Raw genomic sequence first — 13,534 nt, forward strand, 5'->3', positions numbered from 1 at the left:
ATGAGGGCCAAGGGTAAGGGAGGGGCCGGACAACCAAGCCTCCATACAGGGCCCCATTGAGCGGTGCCCCGGGCATCCACTGGGCAGCCGCAATTGGATGCGATCAAGAAAGAATGTGGGCCTGTTGAGCAGGAAGTGTGGAGTCAGCTTCTCTTTGCCTTTTAAATTTATTATATGAATATTGATGCAGTTCCAAAGGCAAGGTTGGGGATGGGAAGAGGAGAGAGAGAGAGACGCGGGTGAATTGACTTAAACAGCAGATATGCAGCCAAGAACTGGAAACTTCTAGCTCTGAGTGTTGGAGGCTGTGTGGCCATGGCTGGCTTCCAAGGAGGCCTCTTGGGCATCTTGCCTGCTCGCCAGCTCCCTAGTCCCCTCCTGCAGGTATGCCATGCTTCGGATGTTGATGCTGGGCAGTGGTTACTCCCACAATCCTCTTTGAGCCCAGTATTCTCGGGGACCAGCACGCAGTAAGTTAGTTACCTAGTACTCGTTGCACCCAGGGAAAGACATGCCAGCTATGTCATGGGCCTCTCTCTCCTCACCCTGGTCAAAGGTTGAGCTGTCTGAGCCAGAAATGCTTTAGAAATAGCCTGCCCTGTGATCTTTTCGAATGGGGAAGAAATGCTGGGCCTCACATCAAGGCACAAAGCGAATCCAGAGAGTTCCTGTGCTCCAACTGACGATCTTCAGCAACATCACACCTGAGCCTCCAATGACTCCTATTGTGCGCCCAGAAGTGAGAAGTCCTTCTGACAAATTACACAGAATCGACAGCCCAGGCTGACTAAGCTGGCAGAGGATAGCTTAGTCACAACATGTCCCTTTGTCCCTTGTGTCTGTGGGAAATGCTGCATAATAAAAGTCACCCAAAGATCACCAAAGACCAAGAGGTTGACTAGACATGTTAGGGGTAGAATAAAGCTTTTCCATCCGGGAACATAACTTATCCTTGAGGAAGACAGGCAGTGTCTCTTAGCATTGGGGCAGAGATATAAACCCCTATTATAGGGGGGCACCTCAACATTTATCTATATGAGATCAAAGTTTCCTTCTTCGGTCCCTTCATCTTCTTAGTCACCAATAGACAATAAAAGGGAGCTGACTCAGGGAGACAGCCATGATAAACATGGCTGGGAAGAGTTGCTCACTTTGTGAGGTTGCTCAGGGTACTGGATGATCAAGGCATTTCCAACCCTTCCCTGGCTGTTTTCAGTCAGTTACACCGACTTTAAGTAGAGATCTTCAACCCCCTGTGGGGTGTGTGTGTGTGTGTATGTGTGTGTGTGTGTGTGTGTGTGTATGTGTGTGTGTGTGTGTGTGTGTGTGTGTTGATCTTCAAATCCCAGACAAGCCCCCATAAATGTCACAGGAGTCTTATGTAAGGAGTGGTCATCTATGGGTCCTGCGGAACGGACAAAGAATTCCACATCTTGGAAAGAAGACACATGCAGTAAAAGTGAGGGTGGGCTGCTGAGGTATCGCAGTCAGATCTGCAGTAGGAGATGTGAGAGCAGTCCCTACACCCCAGTGAGAATAGCAGAGATCCTCTGAGGCTCCCAGACAGATCTGAGGCAGGGACACCAACATGGCTACCACTGGAGGGAAAGTAGAGGTCCAAGGGTCTCTGACAGGAAATATCAGTTTCAGTTATTGAGGGCAGCTGACAAAGTGAAAGAAAGTAAGTTACAGATTGCATCGATCACCAGTGGAACTGTCCTTAACTTTTTATTATTTAGTTATTATTTATATTTATTTAGTTGTTTTTTTTTTTTTGAGACAGAGTTTTTCTGTGTGGACTTGGTGGTCTAGGAATTCGCTTTGTAGACCAGGTTCATCTGGAATTCAGAGATTGACCAACCTCTGCTTCCCAAGTGCTAGGATTAAAGGTATACACCTCCACAGCCAAGCCATCTTTAACACTTTTTAAAGTCAGGTTTTGGAAAACTTTATGGTCTTAAGCACCCAGAATGAAAGTGTATCCAAATATTAAAGTGACTGAGAATATAAAACAGATAACAAAGTGGGCTTAAAAATTACAAATGTATTGGGAAGATAGCTCAGTGAATAAAAGTTCACAGGGGTTTCAGAGGATGGGATTTTAGTTCCTAACACCCATATTGGGTGGCTCACAATCAACTCCATAGGCAGCATACCTGTGTGCACGTGTGCACACACACAAACACATACACCACACACACATACACAAATACACATATACAAACACACACATAAGCAAATACACATACCACACACACAAACACACACACAAACATATACACACACAAATACACACCACACACACACACCACACACACAAACACACACAAATGCACATACACAAACACACCACACACACACACACACCAAACACACACAAATACACACCATACACAAACACACACAAATGCACATACACAAACACACACAAATGCACATACACAAACACACCACACACACACACACACACACACCACACACAAATACACACCACACACACACACTACACACAAACACATACACCAAAGCCTTTCAAAAACTGCACAAGAACTCATGTCTTACAGGGTCCTTCCCATTGCACTTTGACTATGGGCTACTGACATCCCAGGTGACTTCCCATCATCCCAGCCTTCAGCCTTGACTAGCTCCTGCTTTTGGCCTGGGCTACTCAAATTGTTCTTTTTCCCTTTTCCTGTTCACCCCCAGACCCGCTGTCCATCTGTTGGTTTATCTGGCCCTGGTCCTGCTCTTTCCGCCTCCACAGCCGGACTCAAGGCTGTACAAAGCAGTAGCTATGCTTGTCACAGATCTCCAGCTGGGTTGTTATCCTACCCCTTAGAGACTTTGCATTTCTTCCCATTTCCCAGCCCTAGCCTTTAGATTCTTAATTCTCTTTGAAACTTCTTTAACTCTTCATAACCATTCTGGTGTGTGTGTGTGTGTGTGTGTGTGTGTGTGTATTGGAAAGATGTGACTAAGCATCTGTATTGTTTATAGAGGACCTTATTTTAGTTCCCAGCTCCCACATTGAGTGGCTCACAATCAACTGTAGCTATTGTTTTAGAGGATGATGTATAGTGTACAGTATATGATACAATTATACCTATATGAATGTGTGTGTAGATGATACAATCATATCTCTATAAACGTGTGTATATGTGAGTATATATTTATGGCGTGGTGTGGAATACATGATCTGACAGTTATTATTAGTAATTAGGATTGAAATGAAGGAACCTGTGTTTGCCTCAGCCAAGGCTATTAAGGAAAACGAGAGTATCTGGCAAATTACTGCCAATGTAAATTAGAAGACACCCAAAGAGCTTATGATTGGGGTACCAGTGGGCAGAGGTAGATTCTACTTCTGAGTTAGATATTTATTAGCATAGTTATTAATGCTATTTATAAGTGATGCATTATTTATTAGAATAGTTAATAATGCCAAATATGGACACAGCATAGCAGGGCCCATGTGGCAGGGGGATGGGGGTCTCTTCCAGGTTTCAGAGGAAGGGGGGCTTCATGCCATATAGGTGCTGAGTAGACCATCGTGCACTCCTGTAGAGTGGTGGAGATGGAGTGTGTGTGTCTGAATTCTGTAGGAGGAAATGCTTGGTTCTGGCAATGTAGGGAGGAGAGGCACCATCTTTAAAAGGACCCATTATGGTGGGGGCTGGGCTACTGTTGGTAGCTCTTCTGGTGTCTTCAAGGCTGGTGTTCTATACACACCCATAGAAATGAGAATTATGGACCCTACTCAACTCCAGGAATCTGGAGGCCTAAGGACTCACAGGCGGAAAGAGTCTATGATCAGACCCGAGCCCCAAATCTGACAGACAAGCATGCTCACCTAGGCTCTGCTCATTGTGCTCTTACAGCTGCTCCTTCGAGCGCTTGTCTCACAGTGAGCTTCACGAGGTCATCAGTGGTGGTTCACGCCCCCTCGGCCTGGCCCCCAGCCTCTAACCAGGAAGCTGATATTTTCTGCAATGCCTCTTCTCCTGAGCCTCATTTCTTTGGTGGGTCTGGAGGAGCTGCGGCTTCTGGTTGTTCCTCTTCTTACTTGTGCGGATAGAGGGATGCCTCTGAGGTCTTATGTGACAGGCCTGAAGCCATCAGTGAAGTTGCTTTTTGAATATATAAAATCCCCCAAACATGGATAATAAAATGTTACAAACACCAAGAGCCCATTTGAAAAGGAAATGTTTACCTTATCCCACTTTGTTTTACAGCATGTCTGGATGTCAAAGGAACCCGTATGACTTCTGATTGGGTAGTGAGGCCATGCTGACCTGGGGAATTGGAGGAATTGGCTCTTAGATACCCAGAGTCCAAAGTCCAGGACTGACATATTGGAAAATGGACTTTTCCTCCTGGGCCAACTCTCCATCCAGGTGGTTGACTTGGGGTCAGCAGGCAGCTTTTTTGGATATCCAGATCCTCTGCCACCTTTGCCACCATTCTTTCTGGCGTCTTAGAGCATTCCTCCCTTTTTCCCCATTCCTACACAGCCAGCCAGCCAGCCCCTGGATCTGCTCAGCTGGAGGAAGAGGTTACCCTGGCTTGCTATTTGCAGGAGGAAAGACAGTATTGTTTTCTCATACAAAGGCCCCGCAACCAAGCTGCTCATGAGGCCGGTTACAGTGCTGGATAATCATGGCGGAGAGAATGGGGTTCTGTGTTCTAAAGGAAGTGGGGGGGGGGGGAACAAAAGCTCCTGTGTGCAAAGCCATCAGAGTCAGCACAAGAGCCAACTGCCTTTCTACCCAGCAGGAGCAGCAGGATGCTGCTTCCCTGGCCCGGGAGCCACAGCATCTCAGAGCCACCACTTGGGTTAGCAAATGGATTTACACACGTGTGCAATGTAGTGGCGCAGATATCCGTGTAGTATGAAGTGCTTGGTGCGCTCAGTTGCTGGTCAATAATATTGGGAGAGTCCCCGTTCATGTCTATCAGATGAACCTGGAACTGTGGGGACCGTCCAGACTCCTTGGTCAGAGAAAGTAACAAGCTACAAATAGCAGTAGCATCCTCCTGAACCAGACACACTAGGATCCAATTTGAGCGTTGTGACTCCAGGATTACGCCCCCCCGCCCCCCCCACGCACTTTGGCAAACTGTTATAGAGTGTGAGTATTCACATGTATCACAGTTTATTATTTTTGTGCCACACCAAACCCCACTGAAACATCTGTTTTCATCCGGAAGTCAGGAAACCCTTCCAGAAGAACAAACCCAGTGAACGGCTTGGGCAGAAAGCAGGGTCCTGCCGTTTCTTCGCTCTGAACTCAGAGCCAGGGCAACAAAAGGGCGCAGAGCAAGGACAACAGGACCATTGTTTTTGTATTTGTGTCTGAACATTCTAAGTTTTGGAGACAGCAGGAGCACGAGGTGCGGCCACATGAAGCTACCTTGTGAGCCGTCGCTGTACCACGTGTACTTGGTACTCACAAATCTCTACGTGTGAGAGAAATGGAAGGAATGTTGGGGAGGCCATCAACAGGAAGCTGCACTGCACTTCTGTGGAACTCTTCTGCATCTGTTCTTGTTGTTTTTTTTTTTTTTCCCATTGGATATTTTTTTATTTACATTTCACATGTTATCCCCTTTCCCAGTTTCCCCTCCAGAAACCCCCTATCCCATCCTCCCCTTCCCCTGCTTCTATGAGGATGCTCCCTCCCGCCTCCCCGCCCTGACTTTCTCCTACACTGGGGAAAGGAGCCTTCACAGGACCAAGGACCTCTCCTCCCATTGATGTCCGACAAGGTCATCCTCAGCTACATATGTACATACATACATACAAAGCCATGGGTCCCTCTAACAGTGCGACTGCCTGTTCATATGAATGAAAAATGAGAACGTAACCAAAGTGCCTTTGGGGTTAAATTTTAAAGTAGCCAGTTGGACATGGTGGTGTATGTTTTTAATCCTGGCATGCAGGGAGAAGAGGCAGGCAGATCTCTATGGACTCAGGGCCAGCCTGGTCTAACCTACAGAGTGAATTCTAGGCCAGCCAGAGTTACTTAGTGAGACCCTGCCTCTAAAAAATAAGATAAATAAAATATAAAGGAATAACTTTGAGCAAGTTGGTATATTTTTGTGACATGTTAACATGCACAGCATCTTAAACGAGTCACTATTGTGTTCTGAACGTATCTTATGCATTTTAGGATGTATATTAGCATGTACTAATTACAAACAATGGGTTTCATTGTGCCATTTTTGTACACGCACATAATGTATTCTGATTGCATTTATGTAATATTTGTATACCACTTATTCAACTAATATAATCTTTACCTATTGAAGCATTCTTCAAGATTTCTTGGGCAGGATTTTTGCAACATGTTGCTAAATTCAGCTTGGTGGTGGTACCCACACGGTCTCGGCTGGTATTGTTCCCCCATTGGAACAGCACTGCTTCCTGTCTGTGTGGGGCTTCCTCCAGATAAGCCATAGCACACAAAGGAAGACAAAGACAGGTTTTATGTAACCAGAGCTTTTAAAACAAACTCAGATCCTCCAAGGATCAGAGTTACCAAAGCCTGTTGACTCTCCCAGAGGGAAGCCACCTGCTGCCTTAGTAACAAAGTTCACGTTTGCTTAGCCCTCCCTTGCTTTCATAGCTCCACTTTGTCTGTGTGCTGCTGCTGCTGCTGCTGCTGCTGGTGTGTGTGTGTGTGCGTACATTTGTGGTTTTGTGTGTGTCTATGTGTACGTTTGTGGGTGTTAAATGCATGTGCATGGTGTGTGTGTATATGTTAGAGTGTGTGTCTTTGAGGTTTTGTGTGTGTCTATGTTTGTGTGTCTATATGTTTGAGTGTTAAATGCATATGCATGGTGTGTGTCGGTGTGCGCACACACACCCACACTACCACTGAGCTTGGAACTCCCTTTAGAGTCCTCGATTCAACTATGGTGCAATGCCACCTCAGACCCTGCAATGCAGGAAATGTCCCACTCTTTGTGGGGACAGAAAGGATTTTTTATCTGGGTCTTTAGTCACAGGCTGGAAATCTCAGCTACTCAGATCCCAGGAATCCAAAGCAGGAGGATCATGAAATCAAGGCCGGTTGGTCAAATAAGAAAGAACCTATTTCAAACTAGAAAGGCTGTTGGAGAGCCTAGCCCCCTTGGCAAGTTTCTGGTCAATGAGAAACAATGTCTCAAAAGGTGGGAGGCGGGAAGGTGAGTCCACCTGAGTTTGTCCACTGACCTCTACAATCATGAGCACACACATGAACACACAATAAAAAGAAGGTTGAGATGTAGCTAAAAGCTTGTCCTTCTTAGGTTTCTATTCCTGTGATTTATCACAGATAAAACACCATGACCAAAAGCAACTTGGGGAGGAAAGGGTTTATTCAACCCAACTTCCAGGAAATAGTTCATGGCTGAGGGCAGGGACCAAGGAAAGAACCTGGAGACAGGAACTGAAGCAGAAATCTTTTCACTGGCTTGTTCCTCGTGGCTTGCTCAGCCTGCTTTCTTATACAACCCAGTGTTGGGAGTTGGTTCTAATGCTTTGTCTTCATTTGGCTTATAAAGCTGCCTCCAGACCCGAGTGTCCCTGCCCCAAGCTGGCTTCGATTGGTAATAAAAAACTGCAGTCCAGCCAATGGCTGGGCAAGGAGACTTTTACAGTGCAGGGGCAAGGGACGGAGAAGGGAGGAGAGGACTCAGAGGCAGAGGGATGAGGTTTAAGAGCTGCAGGAGGGAAACCATGCAGCAATGTAAGTGGAAAGGGAATGTGGCCCTAGGGGACGACTGCCCAGGAAGTAACAGGGTAGCAAAGATAAAATATAGATTTAGAAGGTGTTGAGCCAGGGATACCGGAAGGAAGTATGTGCTGGCTACAAGTGTGGATTTAGACATGGCCAGCCACTGAGCTACTCAAGGCATATCAAAATTAGCTGGTGTTTGGCTTTCAGTTGAGAATCCAGAGAACTCTTGGGTGGGTGCAGGGGCACTCAACCCACCAGGAGCCAGAACAGTTTAACAAATTCACCGCCACAATCCAGGACCACCTTCCCAGAGGTGGCACTGTTCACAGTGACGTGGACCCTCTTACATCAATCATAATAAAATGCCCCAGGGTCCCAGGGTGGTTAAGAGTATTAGCTGTTCATCTGGAGCATACGGGTTTGATTTCCAGTACCCACATGGCAGCTGGTTCTGGCCTTTGCAGGCATTGCGTTTACACTGTGACTCCAGTACCGAGGGATGCGACACCCTCACACACCGATTCACCAGCAAAAACACCTATGCATGTTAAAAAAAAATAGTTTTTCAAAAAGTTCAAGTTTTTAAAAGTTCCATTTTGAAAGACTTTTTTTTTTTAAAGCCTAAGGTCTCTCAACTGTGGGCTCCTGTAAAATAAAGGATACATTAAATACTTTCTTCAAGAAGGAAGAACCAGGGCACAGTCACAAGTAGGCCAAAGCAAAACCAAAGTCCTACAGTATAAAGAACTCGGTGCTTGGAGTCTGGGAGCCACTCACATCCTTTGGGCTCCAAAGGGCCTGGGGCAGCTCTGCCCTCCGAGGCTCATGTCTCAGGCTCAGGTTAGTTCTCCTCTACGGCGGCCACTGTCCTTGGTAATCATCCCATGGTACTGGTATCTCCCATACGCTGGGGTCCACTTCACACTTACCACTGACCTCTCCTGGCTTCTCTTCAGGACCACAGGGTGCCACGCCTCAGCTGCTTTCCGAGACCCCCTCATATCTTCACACCCAGCACCATCTGAGTGATTCTTCTGTGTTACCAAGTTCAGCCACAGCGTTAGATGTAGAACTACCCACTCTGGACCGTGTGCTGAGCCTCAGGGAGTACCTTAGGGAGTACCCCCATCCTTCACTTTAATGATGCTGGTCTTTTAATCACTGCTAGCTTCTCACCCCAGCTAACCAGCATGAGTTGTCCCCAATAATCAAAGGCTTCGCTGTATTGGTTTTGGTCTCTTGCTAATCCTCGCTGAATCTTCAGCTTCGACTAATTAAACACTACAGATCCTTACTCAGTATATGTTTCTTTAACCCATTTTTCCTTTTTTTTTTTTTTTTGAGATTACAATATAATTACAGTTTTCTGTCCCCTTTTCTCCTTCCAGACCCTCCCATATGTCCTTCCCAACTGCTCTTTAAATACATGGCCACTTGATTCATAATTGTTATTGCATGCATAGGTATATGTACACACACACGTACACACACACACTGTAAATATTACTTAGTCCCAGAATGTTACTTGTATGTTCTCAGGGATGATCATGTGACACTAGACAACCAATGAGTGTGCTCTTCCCTAGGATAGACCACCTCCTCCATTCCCAGGTTTCTTCACCTGTCTATTGTCTATTGTTCTTTGTATATGGCTGTAGTTTCCTGGGCTTGCCCCCATCCACTCCAGCATGTCCACTGGTGTCATCCTTGCTCAGCTCATGTTTGGGCATACATGTTGGTGAGACTTTATGGATATAGTTTCTGACATTAGGAGGAGACACAGTCTCACCGCAAGTGCCCCGATCTTCTGGCTCTTACAATTCTATAGAACTCAGAACCACCTGCCCAGGAGTAATACTACCCCCAGTGATCTGAGCCCTCCCGAAACAACCGATAATCAAGAAATTGCCCACAGACTTGCCAGCAAATACTCTGATAGTGTTTTCTCAGTTAATGGTCCCAGATGACTCTTTCTTGTGTTAACACAAAATCTTGCCAGGACCCAACATATGTGTGGTCCCTGGTCCAGTCTCCAGTAGCACATATAACAACTGATTTGTTTTGTTTGTTTGTTTGAGACAAGGTTTCATTGTGTAGCTTTGGCTGTCCTGGAACTAGTTAAGTAGACCAGGCTGGCCTCAAACTCATCAGGATCCACCTGCTTCTGCCTCCCGAGTGCTGGGATTAAAGGCATACACCACAACTGCCTAGCTTGTTTGTTTTTAAGCCTGGATTTCCCTACATAGCCCTGGCTATCTGTGGGTTGATGTCTAAATGCAGGTGAGGGCAGGCACAAGATAAGGCAAGGCCTGTGATTGGGCAGTGAAAAAGAAAGGTGGGAGCAGAGGTTTTCAGAGGTGAGAAAGAGGGGTGGGGGAGAGGAGGGGAGGGGGAGAGAAAAGAGAAGGAAGATGGAGGAAGAGAAGGACAATCCAGGTCAGTGTGGCTTTAAATAGCCACAGGTAGCCACGAATATCTTATAAAGGAGGGATTCATACAGGATGATTTGTCTTATCTAAGTGGGCAGTTTATATCATTATCAATTGGCTCTGAGTTTACTGTGTGGACATTTGTGGGGTGAGAATTTACTGATATAAATCTGATTGGTAAATTACAAGCCCCCAGCGTTTTGATTTTACTGGGTTACTAGGAATTGTGACTGAGCAGAGTCCGTCCGCTGCAAAAGAGAGCCTCGAGTTAGGTGGTCTGTGCATGGTCAGCCATGGAGGTAGAGAGACTACCGGGTCCAGAGAATAGCAGGTGCTAACATGGCATGGTGCCTTTTTACATTTTTATTATGGGTGGGCTTGGAAGGGTGGCTACCCTTGGCAGTTCTCGTCCCTGAAAGGACTGGGGCCTGTACCACCGGTGTGCTTGTGTTCCCAGAGGATGTTTGTTATAGAAGTGAATTTGATTTTTCTCTAGCTTTTTCCCCTGCTGCACACTGCCCGTCCTTGGCCTTCCCCACCTCCAGAACCACAAGCCGAATACACGAATATTACTCAGTACAGCGGACCCGTCTCTGAATCCTTAAGCCTCACTATTTGTAAGAGCACTTCAGCAACTCAGTAGCGTGACTTCTGGGTGGAAAATTCCATCACTGAGCTTTTGCAGGCCCCTCATAAATATCAATCAATCAATCAATCAATCGTAAGTCTCCTACTTAATAAGTTTCATGCAGTTCTCCTCATAGCTGTTAGAGATGAACTTAAGAATTGCCACCAGTGGCTCACACTGTCCAGTTCCACACACACAGGAAAGATACCTTCTCACTAACATTTGCTATGGATGCAAGCTATCCCAAAATGCGTGGACGAGTGGGGATTTTTTTTTTAAATTAAATCTACTACATTTTATTAAATCTCATGAATTCAGGAAGTTCAGATTTGGGCTGGCTTACTCTTCCACACAGTATCAACTGAGGTCACTGGTACTATTGCGATATTATTGGTCTGGGACTTGAGCTGGTCTGAAGGATACTTCGGAAGGCTGGAATGAGATCTCAGCATGGTGGGTTGTTTTACATGGAGCTGCCTCATAGGATGAGGGCCACCTAAAGAAAACCGGGTACAAGTTTTATGAGTTTGTGTAACTAAGCCCAAGAAAACCATGCTGAATTTAGTTAGCCACCATGCAAGGAAGGCACCCTTTGTGGCAAACATTTATATTAACACACCCCCATGGCAAACTTTGTGGAAAAACCAAACCTTTTCAGAAGTGTTTCTGTTCACCCACTTTGTTTTGTTGGTTGGTTGATTTTTAAAGACATGGTTTCTCTGTGTAGCTCTGGCTGCCCTGGGACTGGATTTGTAGACCAGGCTGGCTTGCCTCGAACTCACAGAGATCCATCTGCTTCTATATCCCAAGTGCTGGGATTAAAGGCATGTGCCACCACACCGGGCTCCTTGTTCTCCATCTTAACCTCGAATGGGCTATGATCTCAGGTCAATTATGTCTAAAAATTTGACTACTGTCTTTTACTGTGACTTTAAACTGTGCCCTGTCTTTGAAGGGCTTCCCTATATCAAGTTTACAGGCTCCTTGAGTAAAATCTCTACAGTTTCTCAGGGGAGGGGGTGGGAAGGGGTAGGGGAAAGAATGGGAGGAGGTGGGGGAGAGGATGGATCATTCTCCCCTTCGTTGCTGCAGCTAAAACACCTTTCATTACTCTTTTATCTCTTGGTTGTCCTCTGTAGCTTTGCACTAACCAAGATGTATATATTCGTTACATTTGGCTACAAGTTTTGTTAGAGCATCTTCCTTAAAAGACAGGTTGTCAAATCAACCAGGGATTAAAAGGAACGCAGTTGCATTAGAATCCACTTTTAAAAGCTTATCTATCTGTAAAGTGCATGCATTCAGGTGCCCATGGAGGCCAGAAGAGGGCATCAGATCCCCTAGAACTGGAATTACAGGTGCTTGTGAGCTGCCTAATCTGATTTTGACGCTGGGAATTCAATTCAGGTCCACTACAAGAGCAGCAAGTGCTCTTAGCCACAGAGATATCTCTCTGCAAGCACTGCACTCCACCTTTTAAAAAGAGGGGAAAAATCGGGTAATTTGAGACAGGGTTTCTTTGTATAGCCCTGGCTATCCTGGAACTCACACCATAGACCAGGCTGGTCTTGAACCCTGAGATCCATCTGCCTCTGCCTCCCAAATGCTCAGCTTAACAGTGTGGGCCACCCCTCCCTTGTCTGCAGTTCAGCCTCAGCCTTATCTTCACCAAGAATCAGCCAGAAGTTGGCCTCTTTGGAGGGCTTCACATTCAACCCAAGATATTCTATCTCAAAACGTCTTAAATTGTGATGCATACACAACTCTGTTCTGTAGCTAAATGTCAGAGTCACAAAGGGTTGGGCAATGGTAAAAAGCTTCCAAACACACAATGAGCAAAATTCATTCAAACTCACGTGTTTGGTCTGAAGGTACAACAGGTATGATTTGCATATACCTTGCAAACCCCGAGGTGCCTCATAGCAGGTTTGGAACCCTTATGTTATGAACCACAGAGTTTCTACTCCATGCACCAAAGCATGGCAGTTTAATTACAGAAAACAAAGATTTTAAAATATTTTTCCTATCATTCCTCAGCATGTACCAAATTATAGTAGCTAGATTCTACTGGACAAACGCATCTACCCAATTAGTACGGAAATCTGCTTTTGCCTCTAATAAATGGTTAAATTATGTGCATGCAGAGTTTTAAAATAAATTCTTTCCTGATTTATTATCAGCAAATGATTCGTATGTCTATTTTAGATACCTGGAGTTGCATAAAAACTTTTTGGGTAGAAAGGGATTGCTAGTGGAGAAACTTAAGAAGCTTTGCTCAGGGTCACCTGATCTTAGTGTCACCGCCCCCTCCCCAAACCCTTTCAACACAGGATCTTCAGGACTTGGAGGTTCTGGTGTATCTTGTACCTCAGTGGCTGTGTTAGTTACTGGGTTGGGAGGTGGGGCACTACCCCAGGCGGCGATCAAAACTTGGTCCGAGATCCTGTGGGAGGCTCCATTCCGCAGAAGCCGATTCGGAACAAAGCTAGATTAGGCAATCGGAGAAGGGCATCAAACACACCAGCAGCACCAGGTACACTCAGGACAGCGTTTGTATACACTCCCTGCTTCAGCCAGCCGGCCGCTGCCCTGGTTCGAATCCATTGGGGGCGCGGTCTACACCACCTGTGGCCTCCGAAAGTTCAGTCTTTCTACAAAGCTCCGGGTGAGCCGATCCCTAACACTTCCTCACCTGCTTCTTACAGCCCTGAGGCCCAAAGCGACCGGCTGGAAGCAGGGACATTAAATGCGCT

This window comes from Micromys minutus (assembly GCF_963924665.1).
Source record: "Micromys minutus genome assembly, chromosome: 25".
In the NCBI taxonomy this organism is placed as follows: domain Eukaryota; kingdom Metazoa; phylum Chordata; class Mammalia; order Rodentia; family Muridae; genus Micromys; species Micromys minutus.